This window comes from Macaca nemestrina, chromosome 4, assembly GCF_043159975.1.
Source record: "Macaca nemestrina isolate mMacNem1 chromosome 4, mMacNem.hap1, whole genome shotgun sequence".
In the NCBI taxonomy this organism is placed as follows: Eukaryota; Metazoa; Chordata; class Mammalia; order Primates; family Cercopithecidae; genus Macaca; species Macaca nemestrina.
Window position 1 is genome coordinate 124,174,569 of NC_092128.1, and position 24,599 is coordinate 124,199,167.

Below are 24,599 nucleotides of genomic sequence, written 5' to 3' on the forward strand. Positions count from 1 at the left end.
AATAGGCGTCACAACGCAGTCCTACGTAGAACTGTGGGGACTTGCATCTGCAGGACATGGTGTCTGAGGGCAGATAGATGAAAGAAGAGCCAAGCATGACTCCAGACATATGGCTCTGGGACTACAGGAGGTCCGTTTCCAGGCTAGAAGCTGAGAAGACACTGCAGCTTAGTAAGGCATGGTGGAGAAGAAAGGGGAAATCCAGAAGTGGGCAGAGGAGGAATTCTGACAGATGACACAGAGGAATCCAGAAAAAATATTTACCCTTGACAGGTCATATGTTTTAAGTACAGTTGTTCTGGAATAATGTCAATGTCCCTGGCCAGAAGTCATTATGTACTTCTGATTGTTCTTGGAATAAAACCCCCAAACGTTCACAGATCTGAAGAGGTAAGGCATGCTCTGCCTCCTCACCCGGCCTCTTTTCCACCTTCCTTTTGCCTACTCATATTCAGGCCATAACGCGTCTTACTTAAAAATAGCAGCCCTAGGCCAGGCGCGGTGGTTCATGCCTGTAATCCCAGAATTTTGGGAAGTCGAGGCAGATGGATCACCTGAGATCAGGAGTTCAAGACCAGCCTAGCCAACATGGTGAAACCCTATCTCTACTAAAAATACAAAAATCAGCCGGGCGTGGTGGCAAGTGTCTGCAGTCCCAGCTACTCAGGAGACTGAAGCAGGATAATCGCTTGAACCCAGGAGGCAGAGGTTGTGGTGAGCTGAGATCATGCCACTGCACCCCAGCCTGACAACAGACTGAGACTCCGCCTCAAAAACAAAAAAAAAAAGGCCTCTGCTTCTTTTCATCCCCAGACTTTTATCATGTTCTTCCCACCTCCTTCTCATAGTAAAATTTCCGTTCAGATCTTAATTCAGTGATGTGTTTTCAAAGAAATGAACCTTTGACCCTTTTTACATGGTCTCTTAACCCCTCACGGCAGATTCACCTACCTAATCTGTCCTCTGCATTTTTCCTGACATTCTTCCTTTTCCATTGCATTACCATGGAGGCATATGCATGTGTGTATGGCTGAGAGCATCCCTAAAGACTGAAAAAGAATACATATTTTCTTCAAAATCAATGACAAGAAATAACAAAATAAACGACTCTTTTAATTGTATGGCTAATAATATTTACAATTTTATTCTGTTTCCTAACCATTTTAGGGGAATAGGTAAAAATGGATAGCAAGTGAATTCTGTATTTAATAAACTCGTAAAGCTCAAAGTTAAGCCAGTTTGTTGCCTCACAGCGAGTTTCCTTGGTAACTACGTATCTTCCATTTTCAAATGGACCTCTATTTGAATTTCCTCCAAGATGCAGCCTGCATTCCTCATCAGGATAGGTGTTCATTACAATCACACTGTGTTTGGAACCGAGTGGGGAGGAGAGTGGCATTTTTTTCCGGAGTAACAGCTGTGAAGATGAACAGATGCAGTTGATTAGCTGTGTGGTGTTGCTGATTCTAAGTAATTGTTATGAGTATTGAAATGTGGCTGAAATGATACGCTTGGCAATATCAATTTCTGTAGCATCTTATTCCTATTCATCACATTTGTAATTCTTGTGTTTATCCAGTTCATGGGAATTTTCCTTTTATGACTATTTAGATTTCATTAGTCATCTCTTCTGTTAACATACCAAGCCATGGGTATGTTCGTTAGTAAATGATCATGAAGGAGAAATAGGAAAGGAAATAGACTTCTCGAACTAAAGAGCCAAAAAAAAAAAAAAAAAAAAAAAAAAAAAAAACTGAGATGATGCATTCTTGTCTATATGGAGTCTGGTATTGAAATAATACAGAGCTGTGGAATAAACATGTTAAATTAATAAATATTGAGCCCCCGTCACTCATTGAGATTAGGGTTTGTGATCTGGACTGTGCTGCAAATGAGAACAGGTTAAATCCCCATGTAAGCCCAAACTGTTGCATGTGTTGTGTGCTGTATTGAAAACACCAACTTCCTAATGTGCTCATCTTTGTCCCATCAAAAATATATGCAAATTGATGTGTATGAGTACATATTGACAGCACATTCTTTGTAAGAATATTGTAATTTTAATCTCAGTAGAAGGGACGACGACTGCCCACTGCCTTTGGAATGTATTTATATGACATATCTAATGTTAGGATTTGCCTTCAGACCCATTATAAAACTCAAGGGAGGAGTATAGGGAAATGTATGAACTTGACTTTGTGTAGTTTCTCAATTGCTCTCTTCCCCCATTAAAAACAAACAAACAACAACAACAACCTACTGGCCTGGCGCGATGGCTCATGCCTGTAATCCCAGCATTTTGGGAGGCGGAGGCATGTGGATCACCTGAGGTCAGGAGTTTGAGACCAGCCTGGCCAGCATGCTGAAATCCCGTCTCTACTAAAAATACCAAACATTAGCCGGACTTAGTGGCGGACGCCTGTAATCCCCAGCTACTCAGGAGGCTGAGACAGGAGAATCTCTTGAACCTGGGAGGCAGAGGTTACAGTGAGCCAAGTTCACCCCATTGCACTCCAGGCTGGACAAGAAGAGCAAAACTTCATCAAAACAAAAAGAAAAAAAAGAAAACAACAACAAAGAAAACCCTATTATTAATGATTTCTTAGGTCAGGGTAAAGATAAAATGGGGAGACTTGGTAGGCTTTGGTTTGGTGCAGTTAATGGTGACAGGGTTGGTTCTCAGGTTTATAGTTGCTTTTCTGTCTTTATATGTCTGTCCTCCAGTCTTGCTTTCTATGATATATGCTTTTTGTTGCTGTTTTATAGAATTTTTAAATATATAGCACTCAATATTAATAAGAATTATCTCCATGTAAATATTAACTTATAGCTTTGATCAATAAGATATATGAAGGCATAAAATTAACTTGGATTTTGTATATTCACCTATGTAAAATAATTTGAAAATGCACAGAATTGAGTACTTAATAAAAGCAAGGAATGTGAAAATTCACTTTTGGCAATGTCAAGGTAATGGGGAAAAGTCTGGTTGATTATTTAAAATGGGGAGCTAATTGAAAATCCTACACAGGACAACCTAACACTTGAGTGTGAGAAGCTTTTTTCTATTTCATTTCAGTCTGGAATAATTACATTATGCCACAACGTTCACGTGGTACTGAAATAACAGTTACTGTTTATAAGCTCTCAGTGTTGATTTAATGTTAAAAAATATCCCAGACTTACTCTCTGGAACCATAGACAATATTATAGCAATGTGTCATATTTGACTAGACCACACATTAGACTAAAAGGGACCTGTATATACATGTTTTCACCTATGTCTTATAGCCTTAGTTGCTGAAGAACACACCAGAATGTGCCCCTGATTTAGAACAACATGAGAAATCTCATGAGGATGTAAGTTAGAGAAGAAATTATTTCAATGAATATGTCAAGAAAAAAACACTTTAAGAAAAACAAGAGAAGTATTTGGTGGTCTAGTGACAGAAAATTCAGATTCTGCAACAGTAATCTGATGAACTTCTATCAGTTGTAAGACCAATGTTGGGTATTTGTGAGTGATCTCAGTCTAGGTTTATACAGGTGACAGTTAATGAAGGTCTATCTTCAATTAGTTGCTGTCATTGTGTTCAGTTTCAACAGAATGGTATTATCACAATATTCATTATATCCATGTACATAATTAATTTTCAGTTTAAACGAATTGGGAGGAAATCTTAATTTATAAAACACCAGCTGAGTATTCAGGAAGTTTTTTGTTTTAACCATTTAGGCAAACAAGTGTTTAGATCTGGGAAAACTGGGACAACTGAATCATGTCTTAAACATTGAGTGTAGCCTGGATGCAGGGACAAGGTAGATCAGTCTATAGCCATGCTGCCACATAACAAGCAATGCATAGCCTGCTCTTAATTTTTCTTGACAAAGTCCTCCTGTTAGCAGTAACTTCCTCTCTTATCCACAATTTTGCAATTTTAAAAAATGGCAACGTGAAGGTTTGTAATAGCTCATTTAGTAGTAATACTTGATGGAACATGAAATGAAGCTACTTATAATGTTTGTCTCACTTAGCAAGAAGATTCATACATTTCTATACAGAATATTAACAACTGATTCGAGCCTCCTTCCACCAATTTCTGCAAGGGGTGTTTACTGTGTTTTTATAGCTGAAACATTCTGGGTTTTGGGCTAGATTTGGTTCCAATTGTTTTGGCTAAAGTATTGTACACCCGTATAGCTGCTACCTCTATGAGTATTGAAGCACACACATAACTTCCTTTTGATACTAGATGACCTTGGATGTTCCCTGGAGAGCCACATTCCACCTGACCACATGATTCGCAGCCACTCTGGTGGGAAGAACATCGCAGGCATAACTGCCAGGTCATCAAGGGTGCTGCCCAGAGCTCAAGCTGGTTACTAGCTGTGTGACCTGCAGTGATTTTCATTCTATTCATGTTTTACCCCTTATGTGTAACATGCACATGGCCATTCTTACCCCATGAGTTAGCTTTAGTAATGGAGGTGATATGTCTACGTACATAAAGCTCAAGAGACACAGCACTTCATAAATGGCAATTACAAATATAATAGAGGATTTTAAACATCTTAATTATTCAGTAAAAAGATAATCCTATTAATGCAAAATTAAAATGTTTTGTTAAATAATGGAGGGATTGGTCATGAAAAGTTTCTAGGAGATCAGTAATTGATAGAAGAGCTTCCAGGAAATTAAACTGATGACTCCAAACGTACACAATACTCTTAAATAATTCTATCCTTCTTCCTTACATTTGAATGTGGAATTATACTCAGAACTCTGAAATTTGGATATAAATCACACGAGGTGGGAACAATCAGATATATACACACAAGCAAGATTAGAAACAATTTTCCATCTACAACATGAGCACCACAATCCATCATAGAGTGTTAAAGCCATAAGTCTCACCTAATTTTGAGTAAACTGAATGCACACATGCATATTAATAAAATAAATGGTGATGGAAAGCACTTTAGGATAAGTTTCTGAATCTATTTTTCAGTGTTTAGTGCCAACTTGACACCAATAAATAACAACCCTGTAAAATATGGCTGTCTTCAATTTAGTAATCTCATATCCACTTTGAAAATTAATATATTCCTTTATAATACGAACAGGGAACTATCTATGGGTAAAAGCATACAAAAAACTGGCAAAATTAGTATTAAATCGTATAATTACTATGAATTTAAATTGAACTCTAAATCTTTGAAATCACTTTTTTGTTTAACATAGATTTCTTTATAATGTCATTTTAACAAGTGAATTTAGTTATTGAAAATAAAATGAGAAAAAAGTAATTATGGCAATGTTTAAATTTCAAATGTACAACAGATAATTAGTAGCTCAGTTTAATTCCATCACATAAGTACTTTGCTTTGTGATTCTAGAGTCAGTAAGGAATTAAATTCTATCCATAATGGACTCACTAGAAGAAAAATAAAGCCTCCGGAAGTCAGTCTTAATGTCTTTTCATTTGGGGTAGTACTACTATCAATGAAATTATTATATCAGCAAGAAAATCTCTCGCTTCAGTAGTTCTAAATATTGCCAGCAGAGCAGGGGCTCTTAAGGAATGTCAAGGTTAATTATTTAGCAGTAATGACCATTATGGAGGACATTACTACAGCTTCCAGTATAATTTTTAGCAGGGTGGGGAAAAATCTATCTATGTATCTATGTATCTATGTATCTATGTATCTATCTATCTATCTATCTATCTATCTATCTATCTATCTATCAAATTATTCAGTTCAAATTGTAAAGTTATGGCTGTAAAGGCTGTAAAATATTTCATCTTAAGACAGCAAGATATTTATTAACATCTACGATTTTATATATGTGTATCAAAGCATGATTGTCTAGTACAGTCATGTACTGTTAGGTGTATACTATATGATATGCTGGTCAATCATTTAGATTTTCTAAATGATTTTGTTTCTTTACTGTTTTCTTCTGGGTATTTAACTCAGTGTTTCTAGAAGTATTTACTATACAAAGAAGAAAACTGTGATGATACACCCTGGCTGCAGAGCACTCTTCCCCTCTCTGTGCCTGAGGTCAGGGAGGAGGCCGTGGGGCATCAGAAGCAGCAAACAGACCCCTGTGCACATAAACAGCTCAAGGCAATCCACTGCAGGGCCGCAAAGGCAGAGGCCACATCCAGAATGCCCACGCCTCGCCCTGCTCTATCAGTTTTTCAGACTGTGTTTTAACTCTTCTCCAGGATAAAGTAAACGAGTCTAAATCCCAGAACGCCTTGTTTTCATAGTCTAAAATTAAGACCATTACAAAAATTTATATTTTAAATTTGAAAATTGATGGTCTGTTTCATGGTTAAATTGTCATGCAATTGGGATATATAGAAACACTTCGTCATAAGAAGTGAAAACATTTAATTTAGAATATACTTAATTTTTAAAACATGTAGCAGTTGAACCAGATGGTAATTTACTGATATGAATTATTATATTCAGTTTTTCCTTTGTGGAATCAAACCAATTATCCTTGGTATGACAGAGGGGATAAATCTATATGGCTGAGGCTTTGATTATGAAGACTCCAACATACCAGAATCAAGGAGGTTTCCATGTTTTATGGATAGAAGAGAGGGTGCCAATATCTGACTCTCTTGAATAATTATTATTGCTGTTATTATTATTAATATATTAATATTTTCATTATGCAGTATTTATATTTCATGGTGATTGATAAATCTTTGTATTCCTATCAACTTCACAGTAATTAACATTCCCGTTTTGCTTTATTAACTTCTTGAAAAATACAGAAGTGAAGTTGTTAGTCATATCTATCAGAAATATAACCGATAGCAGTGGTCCCCAACCATTTTGGCACCAGGGACTGGTTTTGTGGAAGACAATTTTTCCACAGACCGGGGGGGCAGGGGAGATGGTTTTGTGATAATTCAAGAGCATTACATTTATTGTGCATTTTATTTCTATTATTACATTGGAATCTATAACAAAATAATTATACAACTCACCATAATGTAGAATCAGTGGGAACCCTGAACTTGTTTTCCTACAGCTAGACTGTCCCATCTGGGGGTGATGGGAGAAAGTGACAGATCATTAGCCATTAGATTCTCATAAGGAGCGTGCAATGTAGATTCCGCGTATGTGCAGTTCACACCAGGGTTCACGCTCCTTTGAGAATCTAATGCCCCTGCTGATGAAAGGAGGCGGAGCTCAGGCAGTAATGTGAGTGATGGAGAGGGGCTGTAAATACAGATGGAGCTTCACTTGCTCACCTGGCTCACCTCTTGCTGTGTAGCCCAGTTCCTAACAGTATCCGTCTGTGGCCTGGGGCATGGGGACCCCTGATCTATAGGATATCTTCTTATCTTCTCCTATCTTGCTATTATCAAACTGTAAAATATTACCAATCATATTCCATCATTGATTTTATGTTTGCCCTTGAGGTTGAACAACTTCTCATCTGCTCGGTAGCTGTCTGATTTCTTCTTTCTTGATCAGACTATTGATAGTCTATGCCTACTTTTCTCCCCCCTTAATCTATTTCTTTTACTCTTAAGGACTCATATTTATTACATTTTCTGAATAGGTATCTACTGTCAATTTATTCTTTGTCTACATATTCTGCTTGTCTGTGGCTTGGCTTTTATCTGTGTAAGGGGTCTTGGGTAGTGCCAGCATTAATTTTTAATGTAATACTCTAGAACATATCAATTTGTATTTCACTAATTGCTTTTTGTGTCATGTTTAAGAAGTTACTCCCTACCCTACATTCATGAAATAGTCTCATATTTTCCTCTAAAATATTTATAGTTATTTCTTTTCCCCCTTTATCAATATAACTTGAATGCATTTTACCTTTTTATTAGATAGAAATTCGGTTCCAGTGATGAGGTGAAATCACATAAGATTTGAAGCAGCAGCCATGTTCTTTGTCCTACTGCTGCTGAAAAGAAACTCAGGAGACACATGAACATTTGTGACTCCCCTCAAGGCTGCAGCGCCTGACTGAACCAGCACGTATTGAGGTGAGAGACGGCTGTGACCCGGAGAGCAGAGGTGGCACTAGATGCCTGTAGATCTGTGGCTACAGGGAGGGCAGTGTTTGTCAGCTACTTTCCTGGAGGGTGTCCTCACCCACCACCCTCCAGTGCCCCAGAGGAAGTTAATTTTAGCTAGGTATTCGCTTTCTGGTATGGAGCAGCTTTCTGTTCATCAAATTTGGGAGCCTATCAGTTGCTTTTAAAAGCCAACCTTTTTATGAGCCATCACATTCCCACAAAATATTACTAAGATTGTATTTCTGAGTAATGTGATAATAAGAAAATTGCAACACTGACATTTTCTCTTCCTAAGTTGTGTCTTAACTTGACAAACTTTCTTTCTTTTTTTTTTTTTTTTTTTAAGACGGAGTCTCACTCTATTGTCCAGGCTGGAGTGCAGTGGTGCGATGTTGGCTTACTGTAACCTCCTCCTCCTGGGTTCAAGCGATTCTCCTGCCTCAGTCTCTTGAGTAGCTGGGATGACAGGCACCCATCATCACAAATACAATTTTTGTATTTTTAGTAGAGACTGGGTTTCACTATGTTGGCCAGGCTGGTCTTGAACTCCTGACCTCAGGTATTCACTTGCCTTGGCCTCTCAAAGTGCTGGGATTACAGGTGTGAGCCACTGTGCCCGGCCAACTGGACAAACTTTCTAATTGATTGGCTCCTGTGCATTGCTCATCCTTCTCTCTCATTTGTTAGTGGCTAGGAAAAAGAAATGTTTGTTCTCTGAGAAATATGAGTCCTTTTAAAGTCTCAGGCTAACAGAGGCATTTAAAGTGCAACAGCAGTCTCTTCTCACTCTTCCTTGAGCTAAATAATGACCTCTTGAAGTCACTTGCTATATGGGCTTTACACTGACTAAAGCCAAGTAATCATAAAATGCCATATGCTGGACACCATAACCCATGCCCTGTAGTTCAGCAGTGTGCAGCCAAACCCTATCCAATGTCATCTCTGCAAACCAGTGAGAATTTCTGTCAATCAACTGTGTCAGCCCACTCCTTGTCCCCTTTTTGCCTACAAGAACCCGCTTGTAACAGAGGTCCAAGGGAGCCCTCCCAAGGCAATGTGGAAGTGTGTCCTGAGAAGCTGTCCTCACTTTGGCTCAAGTAAATGCTTTAAAATTATTGTTTGTGCCTCAGCCTCTTCCTTCAGGACAACACTAATTAGGGCCCTCCTGAATCAGCGGGTTGGAGAGGAAAGGGCCTGATCTTTGCCTTCAGGTTGGTTCCCCTTGTCTCAGTGAAGCGGGAGGAAATTGGGGAAAGGCTCTGCTGTCAGTGCTATTTTCTGTTGCTTTGAGAATAGAAACAAGTGCCTTTTCTAATTTTGTAAGACCTCATTTTAGGGATTCTTAAAAATGTAGATTTCAGGCCACCCAAAGGTGAGCCTCCCTCTCTTCAGGACTCCCTTAGTTCCCGTGTTTGCAAACTGGTACCCCCTTGCTTGAGATAAGCTCACTTGTAGTGTCTTCCTCAATGTAGCAGAGGAGTGTCTGACCCCCATGAGCATTCTGCTTTTCTCAATCTATTTCTCTACAGCTTGAGGCTCTTGGGCAACCCGATCTGTTTTCTGATCATTAAAGTGGCTGTTTTAGGAAAGCTTTGTGCAGCATGACAAGGGGCAGTTTTCCAGGCTGGAATATCTGTTTTCTTACAGTCCACCGGAGTCCAGTCTCTAAGAAAACAGATTATGATTCCATTCCTCCCTCACTGTCTTCAGAAAGAAAAAAGAAAAAGTTTTATCTGAGGAGGGAGAGCCCAGCCCACCTAGTTTTAGCTAGGTCCATGGCAGCCAAGCTCCAAACTGATTTTCACATGTAGGGAAGTTTACATTTTTCTCCTTAGGGGTGAGTCTATAAAACAAACTGACAGTACACAGATTAACAGAAAATTAGGCTTGCAAATTTTATTATGTGCACAGGAGTTATACAAAATATAACAAATCTCAAAGAAATGACCAGATGGTTGCCCCTTTTACACCATCTTGAGGTTACAGGAAAATTGGGTCCATGCGTCTTGTTCAGATGGCTGTCTTGGGTAGTCACCCCACCCGAGGTCTGATGGGCATTATTTTGACTTGAGGAGACGTTGGACTAATTAGATGGACTAATTGTTAGCAGTAACTCCCCCTAAGCAGGAGGATTCCACAATGGGGGCTCTGACCCTGGTTTGTTTCAAGATTAGCCTCTGGGAGAGAATGAGAGAATGGCCCAGAAACGGTTATGGGGGAAGGCAAATCATGAGATGGGGCGAAAAGCAGCCTGGCCCCAGTGGCGGACTTGTTATGTAGATGAAACCTCACAAGTAGCAGTCCTCAGAGAGAATATTCAGGAAATCTTTCTTTTAGACATTTAGGGTCCTCAGACTCTCAGTTAACCTTTCCAGGATCCAGACAAGGGGCCGGACCTCAGAGAAAGGCTGGATGCATCAAGGCAGATTCTCCACGGATGTATCAAGGCTTCTCCCCAGCAAGACAGTTTTGCAGGGCCATTTCTGTCTGCAGGTCCACTGAAAAGCCATCCCAAAATATGCCAAAGTATATTTTAGGATGAAAAGTTTTGGTTTCCTTTATTCAGACCCCCACCTTATGTGAACACTGTTCAGACTTGTGCCCCACAAATACTGAACTCCAGACACTGCTGTTGATCTTGGTCCCAGATCCCAGCAGGCTGTAGCTGCAGTTCTCTTTCTTGCTTTGCATTTCTATTCTATTTATGGGACATAAGAACAATTTCCTATGTGTGAACCCAATTCCATATTTTTAGTTTTCTCTTTTTATGTTTATTCTATCAATTTAGGTGTTTGGAGAAGATAGAATGTGTCAAAGTAGAAACTTACTGAGTTATTTTGCTTTCAAATTGTGGGATATGGCCCTCAGAATAATTTGAAAACATGTCAGAGTAACAAAGTTTTATATACATTGTTCATTTCTTGGAGCATAAAGTGAATGAAATATTTTTCCTTTTTTAGATATTGTCAAACTTAAGAGCTTTCTAACTAAACAGCTACATATTTAAAATGATAGGTGAGTAAGAAGCTGAGGGAATATGTTCCCCATGTGGGAAAGAAAGCTTTGGAGGTCTTTGGAAATCAGAGGTGCTTAAGTTGTATTTACAGGTATCATCTTGTAACCAGACCCAGGTTTGGCTGCTCATCACTGAAAGCCAAACACAAGAAGCGAGGGTTGGCCGGAGGAAAAGCAGTTTTAATTTGAGAGCCAGTAAACCAAGAAGATGGCGAACTAGCATCTTAAAGAACCATCTTAAATGTTAAGGTTTTTTAAAGGAAAACTTGGTATGGGAGAGTGGGAGGGGTGTAGGGTGTAGGGTCTGCGTGTCTTGTTTGATGACTATCTTAGATAGTCACCCCTCCCGAGGTCTGATCGGCTTTATTTTGACCTGAGCAGATGGTGGTGGACCAATTATTAGCAGTAACTCCCCCTTAGCAGGAGGATTCCACAATGGTGGCTTTGAGCCTGGTTCGTTTCAAGATTAACCTCTGGGATTTCTAGGCAAGATCATAATTAGATAAGCATGTACTGCCAGAGGAGAGCCTCTAGAGAGGGAAGAAATAAAGAGGTGAGAGAGGAGGCAAGGACGAGAAAGAAAGTGTGTGATTTTTAAAACTGAGATCCCCGGTTACAATCTCTGGCTGATGGGACTGTATCTCCCCTTTCATTCTCTTCACTTCTATTTTTCTCTATTGAACATGCATTGCTTTCATAAGAAAATTATTTAATTTTTATTTGACTTTAAAAGAAACTTCTAGGAAGCTACTCTACAGGTATTTTTAACTTTTGCTATAAGATTGTTGGAAAAAAAAATAGGCTGAAGATGATAATGATAAAATAGTTGTCAGCTGAACTGTCATAACTTTCCTGCACTATATTTTTATGACTCCCTCCTCTTGGAAGAAGAAGTGCAGGTGTAATAATAAGTTTAGGTTAGATATTATTTGGGGATTATCAAATCAGGCCAGAGGGAAGACTTATTTTGTTTTGTGTTTTAACATTAGCAAAAATAGTCTGTCTTCCCAAGTCAGGTTATCTGGTGGTGCTGTGGTGAGCAGCCATTGTCTCTGCACTGCCTCTGACTGGCTTGCAGGAGAAGAGAAATGAGTGTGAGGTGACTTGGTGCTTTGGAGACGTTCCCAGCCAGGACAGCTCCACAAGGAGCAGGCGTGGGATGTGTGTGGACCTGCACCAGGAAGAGGGCAGCTGGCCTGGGACGACTGGCCATTAGAATGAGTGCCATTAGAATTACCTTTTTTTCAAGTTGTCATGAGACTCAATCCTGTTTTTCTGCCTTTTCTCGAGAAAAGAAAGAAGGGAACCTGCAATATTAAGCCGACATCCATGAGGAATTGTCAACCCTCACCCGCCACCAGTTGTGTTCATGGTGAGAGAAACTGTCCAGAGAAAGCCACAGCAGCTCAAACCATCTTGGTTCAAAGTAGTCAATTAAAGTACTATTCACTTTTGTTATAGATTATAGTATGAAAAGTATTTCGTTTGGTACAACACTAACATGTGTTTGCAGGAAGAATTTAAAAAAAAAAAAATTTGCTAGAAAATTCTTCAAGCTAATCCCAATGGTCTTCTGCAAACCTCCCTTTTGTATCAATTTTGTGTAGCTTTTCCAGTTGGCAGATAGATAATGGGATGACTCTCCTCATTGATTGCATAACAGAAGCCCACACAGATCCCAGGGAAAGCTCTCCCAGGCTTGGGTGGGCTTTAACATATCATTTGGTATTAGTGATCTTTGAGGGTCTTATCTTCCTGCTAAATAAATCACCTCAGCCCCTTTAAGCCTGGTGTCATTTGTAATTTTTTAAGTTTCTTTTCTCTTTCTTTCATTTCCAACCAGTCAGCTTCGAATAGGTCAATTTACTCTACAAATCACAGCCCCCAAAGTTACCCAACATAGATGAAATTACAGTAACAATTTTGTTAAATATTCTGGAGGACATTATGTCAAAGTAAATAAGCCAAGCACGGAATGACAAATACTGCATGATCTTACTCACAAATAGCGACCAAAAAAGTTGATCTTAAAAAAAAAAAAAAAAAAAAAAAAGTAGAGACTAGAATGATGGTTACCAGGAGTTGGAGCAGTTGGGGTAGGCTGGGGAGATGTTGGTCAAAAGATTCAAAATTTCAGTTAAATGTGAGGACAAGTTCAAGAGATCTATTGTACAACATGGTGACTATAGTTAATAGTATAAAGTATTCTTAAAAGTTGCTAAGAGTGGACATAAAGTATTTTTACCACACATACAAAAAAAAAAAAAGATACCTATGTGAGGCAATGCATATGTAAATCAGCTAGATTTAGTCATTCCACAATGTATATACACTTCAAAACATCATGTTGTACATGATAAGTACATATAACATTATTGTCAATTTTTAAAAAACACAAATAATTTTTAAAGCAGGCAAAAATACTCACCTATGTGTAATTTGCTGCTGTAATGCAAAATAAAATTTAAACATGCTTTCGTAAAATATTTTTTAACACACAAGTACGTTGTTACTTTATGCATAATAGCAAATACCAGTCCACATTTGTATAGAGCCAAGTGATATGTAAAACATGCTTTCTCGTTTCCTGTTGAAAATACAATCTCTACTTACAGAATACTTAGAGGAAGAAGATGCCTCTGATCTTTCAGTGCAAGCTCTCTGTGTTATTTTCTTCTAGAAATATTTATTTGGGCTAACTTAGAAATGTTAAAAATATCTAAAAAGTTTTCTGAATATAAGAAATACTTATTAGTATAGAAAATCTAATTTTGTATTAATTACAGTAATATTATTGTGTTTTAAAAAAACCTAATGCACCTCTATAATTACCTAAATTAAACTTAGGGCATAAGTAAGTGCTGGAGAGTTTCATATTTCTTATCTTAAAAGTGAATTTAAATGCCACCGTGAAATATTTTAAAAGACATCCCAGCAAACCTCAATATAAGATTGCAAGTTGGAGATTTCTTTGTTTTCCAGTCTTTACTTCAGGGATTTCATTTTACAATTTCACCTTCTAGAGGTGAGATCCTTACACATTACATAGGCATCTCTGCCAATTTAGATGCTGCATACTCTGCCATCGGACGCTGCACCCATGTGATTTTCAATTTTAATAGGTAATTCAGGGCAGAAAATTACTTTTGAAATTTTTTCAGCAGTTATCATTTCTATTATTTTTGTAATTGTTGTATTACTGTGTGTTCTCTTGTACAATAGGCTACTTACCTGAGACTCAAAGACATATATGTTTCTCCCCATCCAAATGCATATATTAGATTTGTTATTTTAAAGATACTGAAATGGTTTATTTTTTAAAAAATCTTATTTGTTTGTTTTCTATTCTTTTGTTACTTTCTAGTATTTACTTTGTTACTACTCTATAGTTAGACTATTGTAAATCTTCTCTTAAAAAACTTATTTTTTAAAGTGTAGAATACTTTTGTTAAAGAAAAATATTTGGTTTATATTTCATTGTTACCAATGTCTTAAAGATTCAACAATTAGACCATTTAACATATTTATGTACTTTTCAGCTTTGCTATTAATGATGAAAAATATGTCAATAAAGATTCATCAGGAATTTACAAACTGAAAATTGTAGTAATAAACAAGGTGGGTTTAAGGGGCAGAAGGAATCCTGTATGATTGGAATTGTATTGAAATTGATTGTATGAAAGAGAGTTTGAGGGTTATAGGAGATGTGGTCAGTGTAGATCTTAGTAAGGGCTTTAATTTTGTTCTGCAAGTGAAGGGGAGTCATTGGAAGGATTTTAAAGGAGAAATGTGATCTGATATTCAAGTTCGAAGATCATTGTCAGCTATGTGAAGAAAAGAACAGGGAGAGAGGCTGGTGCAGAAGTAGGGAGCCCAGAAAGGCACTTGCTAGGGAGTTCAGGTGACAAGTGGAGATGTCATGGCTTAGACACTAAGAGATGGAGGAGAAAGGAGTCTAATAGGGAATATATGTTGCATAGAGAAATGGAAGAATTTACTGAGGAATACATCTGATTTCTAAAATAAAAATAAAAGTAAAAATCACTCCTAGAATTTTTTGTCCCAAGAAGAATGAAGAGTATTATCACATATACTCTAGTTGGAGACCCTGTTGGAGAAGTGAGTTTGGGAAAGAGATGCAGAAAAGGAATTTTGCTCTGGATGTAGTAATTTGAAGGTGTTGTTAGATATTAAGTGAGGAATTCAAGCAAGCAGTTGGATATATGAGTCTGGAACCCAGGGACATAGCTGGGCTAGAAAATACATTTGTGAGCAATCGGTGCTTGAGTTGTACTTACAGCCACCATTATGAATGACAACATGTACTATGAGAGAGAATCAGCATGAAGATGGAACAATCCCTGTGTGTTGCTCATTTACATTTTCTTCTAGTGCTTTTCTTATTTTCATTCTCCCTATTTGGTACATGTTTTAGTTGTAGGGAGAAAATATTTAATGTCAGCTTGTTTTTTAGCATAAAAACATGTTTTTCAGGGGTCCGTCCCAAGATGATCAAATAGGAACAGCTCCTGTCTGCAACTCCCAGCGTGATCAATGCAGAAGACGGGTAATTTCTGCATTTCCAACTGAGGTACCTGGTTCATCTCATTGGTACTGGTTGGAAAGTGGGTGCAGCCCATGGAGGGCAAGCAGAAGCCGAGCAAGGCATTGCCTCACCTGGGGAAGTACAGGGGGTCAGGGGATTTCCCTTTCCTAGCTAAGGGAAGCCGTGACAGACTGTAAAGGGAAAATCAGTACACTGCCACCTAAACACTGTACTTTTCCAAAGGTCTTAGCAAATGGTACACCAGGAGGTTATATCCTGTGCCTGGCTCAGCGGGTCCCATGCCCAGAGATCCTTGCTTATTGCTAGTCCAAGATCAAACTACGAGGTGGTAAGCCTGACTAGGGGAGGGGTATCAGCCATTGCTGAGGTTTGAGTAGGTAAAACAAAGTGGACGGGAAGCTCAAACTGAGTGGAGCCCACTGTGGCTTAACAAGGTCCACCTGCGTCTATAGACGCTACCTCTGGGGGCAGGGCATAGCTGAACAAAAGGCAGTAGAAACTTTTGCAGACTTAAACGTCCCTGTCGGGCAGCTCTGATGAGAGCAGTGGTTCTCCCAGCATTATGTTTGAGCTCTGAGAATGAACAGGCTACCCCCTCAAGTGGGTCTCTGACCCCCACGTAGCCTAACTTGGACACACCTCCCCGCAGGGGCCAATTGACACCTCATACAGGCGGGTACCCCTCTGAGACAAAGCTTGCAGAGGAAGGATCAGAGAGCAATATTTTCTGTTCTGCAACATTTGCTGTTCTGCAGCCTCTGCTGCTGATATCCAGGCAAACAGGGTCTGCAGTGGACCTCCAGCAAACTCCAACAGACCTGCAGCTAAGGGACCCGACTGTTAGAAGGAAAACTAACAAACAGAAAGGAATAGCATCAACATCAACAAAAAGGAAATCCACACCAAAACCCCATCTGTAGGTCACCATCGTTAAAGATCAAAGGTAGATAAAACTACAAAGATGAGGAGAAACCAGAGCAGAAAAGCTGAAAATTCTAAAAACCAGAGCACCCCCTTCTCCTGCAAAGGATCACAGCTCCTCACCAGCAATGGAACAAAGCAGGACGGAGAATGACTTTAACGAGTTGACAAAAGTAGGCTTCAGAAAGTTGGTAATAACAAACTTCTCCGAGCTAAAGGAGGATGTTTGAACCCATTGCAAGGAAGCTTAACACCTTGAAAAAAGATTAGATGAATGGCTAACCAGAATAAACAGTACAGAGAAGAACTTAAATGACCTGATGGAGCTGAAAACCATGGCATGAGAACTACATGACGCATGCACAAACTTCAGTAGCTGATTCGATCAAGTGGAAGGAAGGGTATCAGTGACTGAAGATCAAATTAATGAAATGAAATGAGAAGTTTAGAGAAAAAAGAGTAAAAAGAAACGAACAAAGCCTCCAAGAAATATGGGACTATGCGAAAAGACCAAATCTATGTTTGATTGGTGTACATAAAAGTGATGGGGAGAATGGAACCAAGTTGGAAAACACTCTGTAGGACATTATCCAGCAGAACTTTGCCCACCTAGCAAGGCAGGCCAACATTCAAATTTAGGAAATACAGAGAACACCACAAAGATAATCCTTGAGAAGAGCAACCCCATGACACATAACTGTCAGATTCGCCAAGGTTGAAATGAAGGAAAAAATGCTAAAGGCAGCCAGAAAGAAAGGTCAGGTTACCTACAAAGGGAAGCCCATCAGACTAACATTGGATCTCTCGGCAGAAACCTTACAAGCCAGAAGAGAGTGGGGGCCAATATTCAACATTCTTAAAGAAAAGAATTTTCAACCCAGAATTTCATATCCAGCCAAATTAAGCTTCATAAGTGAAGGAGAAATAAAATCCTTTACACACAAACAAAGGCTGAGAGATTTTGTCACCACCAGGCCTGCCTTTTGAGAGCTCCTGAAGGAAGCACTAAACGTGGAAAGGAACAACCAGTACTAGCCACTGCAAAAACATGCCAAATTGTAAAGACCATCAATGCTAGGAAGAAACTGCATCAACTAATGGGCAAAATAACTGGGTAACATCATAATGACAGGGTCAAATTCACAAATAACCATACTAACCTTAAATGTAAATGGGCTAAATACCCCAATTAAAAGACACAGACTGGCAAATTCTATAGAGTCAAGATCCATCAGTCTGCTGTATTCAGGACACCCATCTCATATGCAGAAATACACATAGGCTCAAAATAAAGGGATGGAGGAAGATCTACTAAGCAAATGGAAAGAAAAAAAATGCAGGGGTTGCAATCCTAGTCTAAAACAGACTTTAAACCAACAAAGATCAAAAGAGATAAAGAAGGCCATTACATAATGGCAAAGGGATCAGTTCAACAAGAAGCGCTAACTATCCTAAATATATATGCACCCAATACAGGAGCACCCAGAATTCATAAAGCAAGTCCTGAGAGACCTAAAAAGAGACTTAGACTCCCACACAATAATAATGGGAGATTTTAACACCTCACTGTCAATATGAGACAGATCAATGAGACAGAAAGTTAACAAGGATATCCAGGACTTCAACTCAGCTCTGCACCAAGCAGACCTAATAGACACCTACAGAACTCTCCACCCCAAATCAACAGAGCATACATACTTCTCAGCACCACATTGCACTTATTCCAAAATTGACCACATGGTTGGAAGTAAAGCACTCCTCAGCAAACGTAAAAGAACAGAAATGATAACAAACTGCCTTTCAGACCACAGAGCAATCAAATTAGAACTCAGGATTAAGAAATCTACTCAAATTGCACAACTACATGGAAACTGAACTGGGTACATAATGAAATGAAGGCAGAAATAAAGATGTTCTTTGAAACCAATGAGAACAAAGACACAACATACCAGAATCTCTGGGACACTTTTAAAGCAGTGTGTAGAGGGAAATTTATAGCACTAAATGCACACAAGAGAAAGAGGAAAGATCTAAAATCGACACCCTAACATCACAATTCAAGGAACTACAGAAGCAAGAACAAACAAATTCAAAAGCTAGCAGAAGGCAAGAAATAACTAAGGTCAGAGCAGAATTGAAGGAGACAGAGACACAAAAAACCCTTCAAAAAAAAAAGTCAATGAATCTAGGAGCTGGTTTTTTGAAAAGATCAACAAAACTGATAGACCGCTAGCAAGACTCACAAAGAGATAAAGAGAGAAGAATCAAGTAGACACAATAAAAAATGATAAAGGGGATATCATCACCGATCCCACAGAAATACAAACTACCATCAGAGAATACTATAAACATCTCTAAGCAAATAAAATAGAAAATCTAGAAGAAATGGATGAATTCCTGGACACATACACCCTCCCAAGACTAAACCAGGAAGAAGTTGAATCACTGAGTAGACCAATAACTGCCTCTGAAATTGAGGCAATAATTAATAGCCTATCAACAAAAAAAGTCCAGGACCAGATGGATTCACAGCCGAATTCTACCAGAGGTACAAATAGGAGTTGGTACCATTCCTTCTGAAACTATTCCAATCAATAGAAAAAGAGGGAATCCTCCCTAAATCATTTTATGAAGCCAACATCATCCTGATACCAAAGCCTGACAGAGACACAAGAAAAAAAGAGAATTTTAGACAAATACTTCTGATGAACACTGATGTGAAAATCCTCAATAAAATACTGGCAAACTGAATCCAGCAGCACATCAAAAAGCTTATCCACCATGATCAAGTTGGCTTCATCCCTGGGATGCAAGGTTGGTTCAACATATGCAAATCAATAAACATAATCCATCACATAAACAGAACCAAAGACAAAAACCACATGATTATCTCAATAGATGCAGAAAAGGCCTTTGACAAAATTCAACAGCCCTTTATGCTAAAAACTCTCAATACACTACATATTGATGGAACGTACCTCAAAATAAGAGGAGCTATTGATGACAAACCCACAGCCAGTATCATACTGAATGGGCAAAATTTTGAAGCATTCCCTTTGAAAACTGGCACAAGACAGGGATGCCCTCTCTCATCACTCCTATTCAACATAGTGTTGGAAGTTCTGGCCAGGGCAATCAGGCAAAAGAAAGAAATAAATGGTATTCAGTTAGGCAAACAGGAAGTCAAATTGTCCCTGTCTGCAACTGACATGATTGTATATTTAGAAAAACCCACATTGTCTCAGTCCAAAATCTCCTTAAGCTGATAAGCAAGTTCAGCAAAGTCTCAGGATACAAAATCAATGCGCGAAAATCACAAGCATTCTTGTACACCAGTAACAGACAAACAGCCAAATCATGAGTGAACTCCCATTCACAATTGCTGCAAAGGGAATAAAATACCTAGGAATCCAACTTACAAGGGATGTGAAGGACCTCTTCAAGAACTACAAACTGCTGCTCAAAGAATAAAAGAGGACACAAACAAATGAAAGAACATTCCATGTTCATGGATAGGAAGAATGAATATCATGAAAATGGCCATATTGCCCAAGGTAATTTATCAGTTCGATGCCATCCCCATCAAGCTACCAATGACTTTCTTCACAGAATTGGAAAAATTACTTTAAAGTTCATATGGAACCAAAAAAGAGCCCACATTGCCAAGACAATCCTAAGCAAAAATAACAAAGCTGGAGGCATCATGCTACCTGACTTCAAACTATACTACAAGGCTACAGTAACCAAAACAGCATGGTACTGGTGTCAAAACAGAGAGATAGACCAATGGAACAGAACAGAGGCCTCAGAAATAGCACCACACATCTACAACCATCTGATCTTTTACAAACCTGACAAAAACAAGAAATGGGGAAAGGATTCCCTATTTAATAAATGGTGCTGGGAAAACTGACTAGCCATACATAGAAAGCTGAAACTGGATCCCTTCCTTATACTTTATACAAAAATTAATTCAAAATGGGTTAAAGACTTAAATGTTACACCTAAAACCATAAAAACCCCATAGGAAAACTTAGGCAATACCATTCAGGACATAGGCATGGGCAAGGACTTCATGACTAAAACACCAAAAGCAATGGCAACAAAAGCCAAAATAGATAGATGGGATCTAATTAAACTAAAGAGCTTCTGCACAGCAAAAGAAACTACCATCGGAGTGAACAGGCAACCTACAGAATGGGAGAAAATTTTTGCAATCTACCTATCTGACAAAGGGCTAATATCCAGAATCTACAAGGAACTTAAACAAATGTACAAGAATAAATCAAACAACCCCATCAAAAAGTGGGCAAAGATATGAACAGACACTTCTCAAAAGAAGACATTTATGCAGCCAACAGACACATGAAAAAATGCTCATCATCCCTGGCCATCAGAGAAATGCAAATCAAAACCACAATGAGATACCATCTCACACCAGTTAGAATGACAATCATTAGAAAGTCAGGAAACAACAGGTGCTGGAGAGGATGTGGAGAAACAGGAACACTTTTACACTGTTGGTAGGAGTGTAAACTAGTTCAGCCATGTGGAAGACAATGTGGTGATTCCTCAAGGATCTAGAAGTAGAAATACCATTTGACCCAGCAATCCCATTACTGGGTATATAGCTAAAGGATTATAAATCATGCTACTATAAAGACACATGTACATGTATGTTTATTGTGGCACTATTCACAATAGCAAAGACTTGGAATCAACCCAAATATCCATCAATAATAGACTGGATTAAGAAAATCTGGCACATATACACCATGGAATCCTATGCAGCCATATAAAAGGATGAATTCACGTCCTTTGTAGTGACATGGATGAAGCTGGAAACCATCATTCTGAGCAAACTATTGCAAGGACAGAAAACCAAACACCGCATGTTCTCACTCATAGGTGGGAATTGAACAATGAAAACACTTGGACATCGGGTGGGGAACATCACACACCAGGGCCTGTCATGGGGTGGGGGTATGGGGGAGGGATAGCATTAGGAGATATACCTAATGTAAATGGGTGCAGCAAAGCAACATGGCACATGTATACATATGTAACAAACCTGCACATTGTGCACATGTACCCTAGAATTTACTTAAAAACATGAAAAACTAGCCGGGCAAGGTGGCGGGCGCCTGTAGTCCCAGCTACTCGGGAGGCTGAGGCAGGAGAATGGCGTAAACCCAGGAGGTGGAGGAGCTTGCAGTGAGCCGAGATCACGCCACTGCACTCCAGCCTGGGCGACTGAGCAAGACTCCGTCTCAAAAAAAATAAAAAATAAAAAATAAATAAATAAAAATAAATAAATAAATAAATAATAAAGTATAATTAAAAAAAAAAATGTTTTGCTTCACTTTTCTTTTCACATCTGTTCTTATTTAACACTTCCCTTAGGGACAATGCTAAAATTCCCAGGTTGAATTTTCCCTTATTTCTCTTAATTTTGTCACGTAAAAGACAATCTGGATTTAGATAAGGAGAGAGTTTATTCAAAAAGACTATTGCAGCGGAAGGAGAGGATTGTTATCTAAGGGAAAGCCGACATTGCAAGAGGGAGAGCACGCCAAGGGTAAGATCTGGGGGTCTCAACTTTCAAGCAGAAAGGGCTTTTCTTATATAGGGAGGGAAAAACAAGATTAGAAATAACTGGGCCTCTTGGAATTATGTGAGTCCCAGGAGTGAAAAGCAGATTGGTCAAGATCTTTTCCCTGAGGTCAGTTGATTCTTTCAGAGCGTTTGTAAAGACGGGTTGGTCCACTTTCTGTTGCAGCTTAAGCTCAAAGGTGAGTCAAAGGCCAGGGGCCTGGAGGAGGCATTCATCCTGACTCAAGTTTGGTCAGGTTAGTCGGCATTTTGTCCAGATTGGTGGAGACAAACAGTTCAGCTAATCACTTGGCAGACAAAAACTGAGGATTTAGAGGACCTGCGTCTGGCCTGATCACAGATATACAAGGGGGTTTTATCTAAATCATATGGAGTAGGGTGGTTCTTTACAGTGATATGACTCACAAGGATGGGGTTGTTTCTTAACCACTGCTTTCCAGGAGCGCAGACTCCCGTAAAGTGCAACATTGTCTATTTCAATATAATGTTTTCTTTTTATTTTTCCTCTGCATCTTTATTCTGGGAGAAAAGTCTAGGGATTGTTCTTGACACTGCTGATTCTTTTCCATACTGTCCAATTTGCATTTTTATTCAATTTCCAGTAAGAATTTTAAGTTTGCAACTGCATTTTCTATTTCCTTAAGTTTTGGGGGGTGATGTAATCATTGATTTGTCTATCTGTCTCATTCTATTTTAGGCTTGCCTTTTCGATCTCTTTTATAGAAGCTTTGTCTTGAATCCTATCGTATACACTAGGACACTGTACATTTTATTCTCTCATTTCCAGTAAACATTCAGAGCTATGCCTTTCCTCTGACTCTCCAGAATAAAGCTTGGATTTCTCATGTGTTTTATAAATCTCCTGGTTTATTTTTAAACCTTTTATTATTTTTTCCCTTTATCCAACCACTGATGACTTGTGCTGGGTTCTGCTCTTTTTTTTCCATTGCTTGTTGTCAGAATCCTCTTTTTAAATCCAAAACTAGGGAGCAGGTTTGTTAAACACATACTTCAATTTTCACTCTGTAACCTACTTTCCCAGAGTAAGACTTACCTTATGCTTGGTTCTCTGACACTTTCAAACATTGACACATATATGGAGAGTGTGGAAATGCACTTGAATTATTGATTTTCCTTCCCCTGTCTCCTCCATAGATATTTGTCAAGATGTGATTCGACACCGATACTCAATCTGCCAAATTTCTGATTTACTAGTTTTCTGTGAGATAGTCCACGGATTCAAAATGCCAAATTTATGTTTCAGAGATAGTACTGCTTTGGGTTTGGCTGGTAGGGATCATGAATCCCAGAAGCCAAGGATACTGTAAGAAACAAATGACTGATGAAACTACTGTCTTTCAGACGGACAAGACTAAGATAATAACACTCCAGTCATTGCTGCAGTATAATTCCCGCTTCCATCATTTTGGTTATATCATTAGTGGGTTAGGTTCTTTTAGATTTTTGGAGTAAGTTAAATTATAATTTTTAACTTCTCGTGTTATGCTGTTTCTTTTTGTCATACTCTTTAACACATTTTTAGTCTTTTTTATTTTAAAAGGTCCAGCTGGCAGGGAGGTGGGAATTATGCTTAAAGGAGGCTGGAGACTGTGCTGGGAACAGTCAGCTATCCTCCACTTCAAACCGAAAGCTAATATTTACTCAATATGAGTGGAAGGGAATATTGAAACTATGCTGCACAATAATCCCCTCTCAGCCACACATATAATTTAAATCAAACCACACCAGAATCATGGCAAATTGGGCTACACTTTTTAATGCACTAAGACATTATTCAGTAGCAAGTTAAAACTTGAAAGAATGCATTTTAACAACTTTTAGAACTATTTAGTCAATTGCGGTAGCAACATGCCTAGATTGTATCTACTCACTCAAACTGAAACAAAAGAATTGGAGAAATTTGTAAAGCGTTGAAGCAAAGTAATAACCTTTCAGAAACACTAGCATAAATAGGCTTTGCCTCACCTTCCAACCCAACTGGTATTGTAGTCACTTAGTCTTTGCCATTCACATCATTTTATCTCTTTTAAGACTATCTCTATAGTGCTTCTTTTTCATATATTTTAGTCCAATATTCCATGCTGGCATCAAATTACCTGATAGGAATAAAATAAAATGCTGTCAAAGTATATAACAAATACTGTGGCTGAATTTTCTAGAAGTTTTTCTTGAGTTATGATTTTCACAGTATAATACAATTATTATTATGCAATTAAAGCAAATGAGTAAAAATAATTTAGTATGAATTTGATGACTGCATTTTAAAAATTTGATCTATAGCCTTCTGTATATGCTTTTTCATATAAAGGTGTCAGGTTGATACTTAAACAGACCCAAGAATGTTCTGGTTAATCATGGATGCATTAATATTTAAACAAGTTCTGATTGATTTGATATTT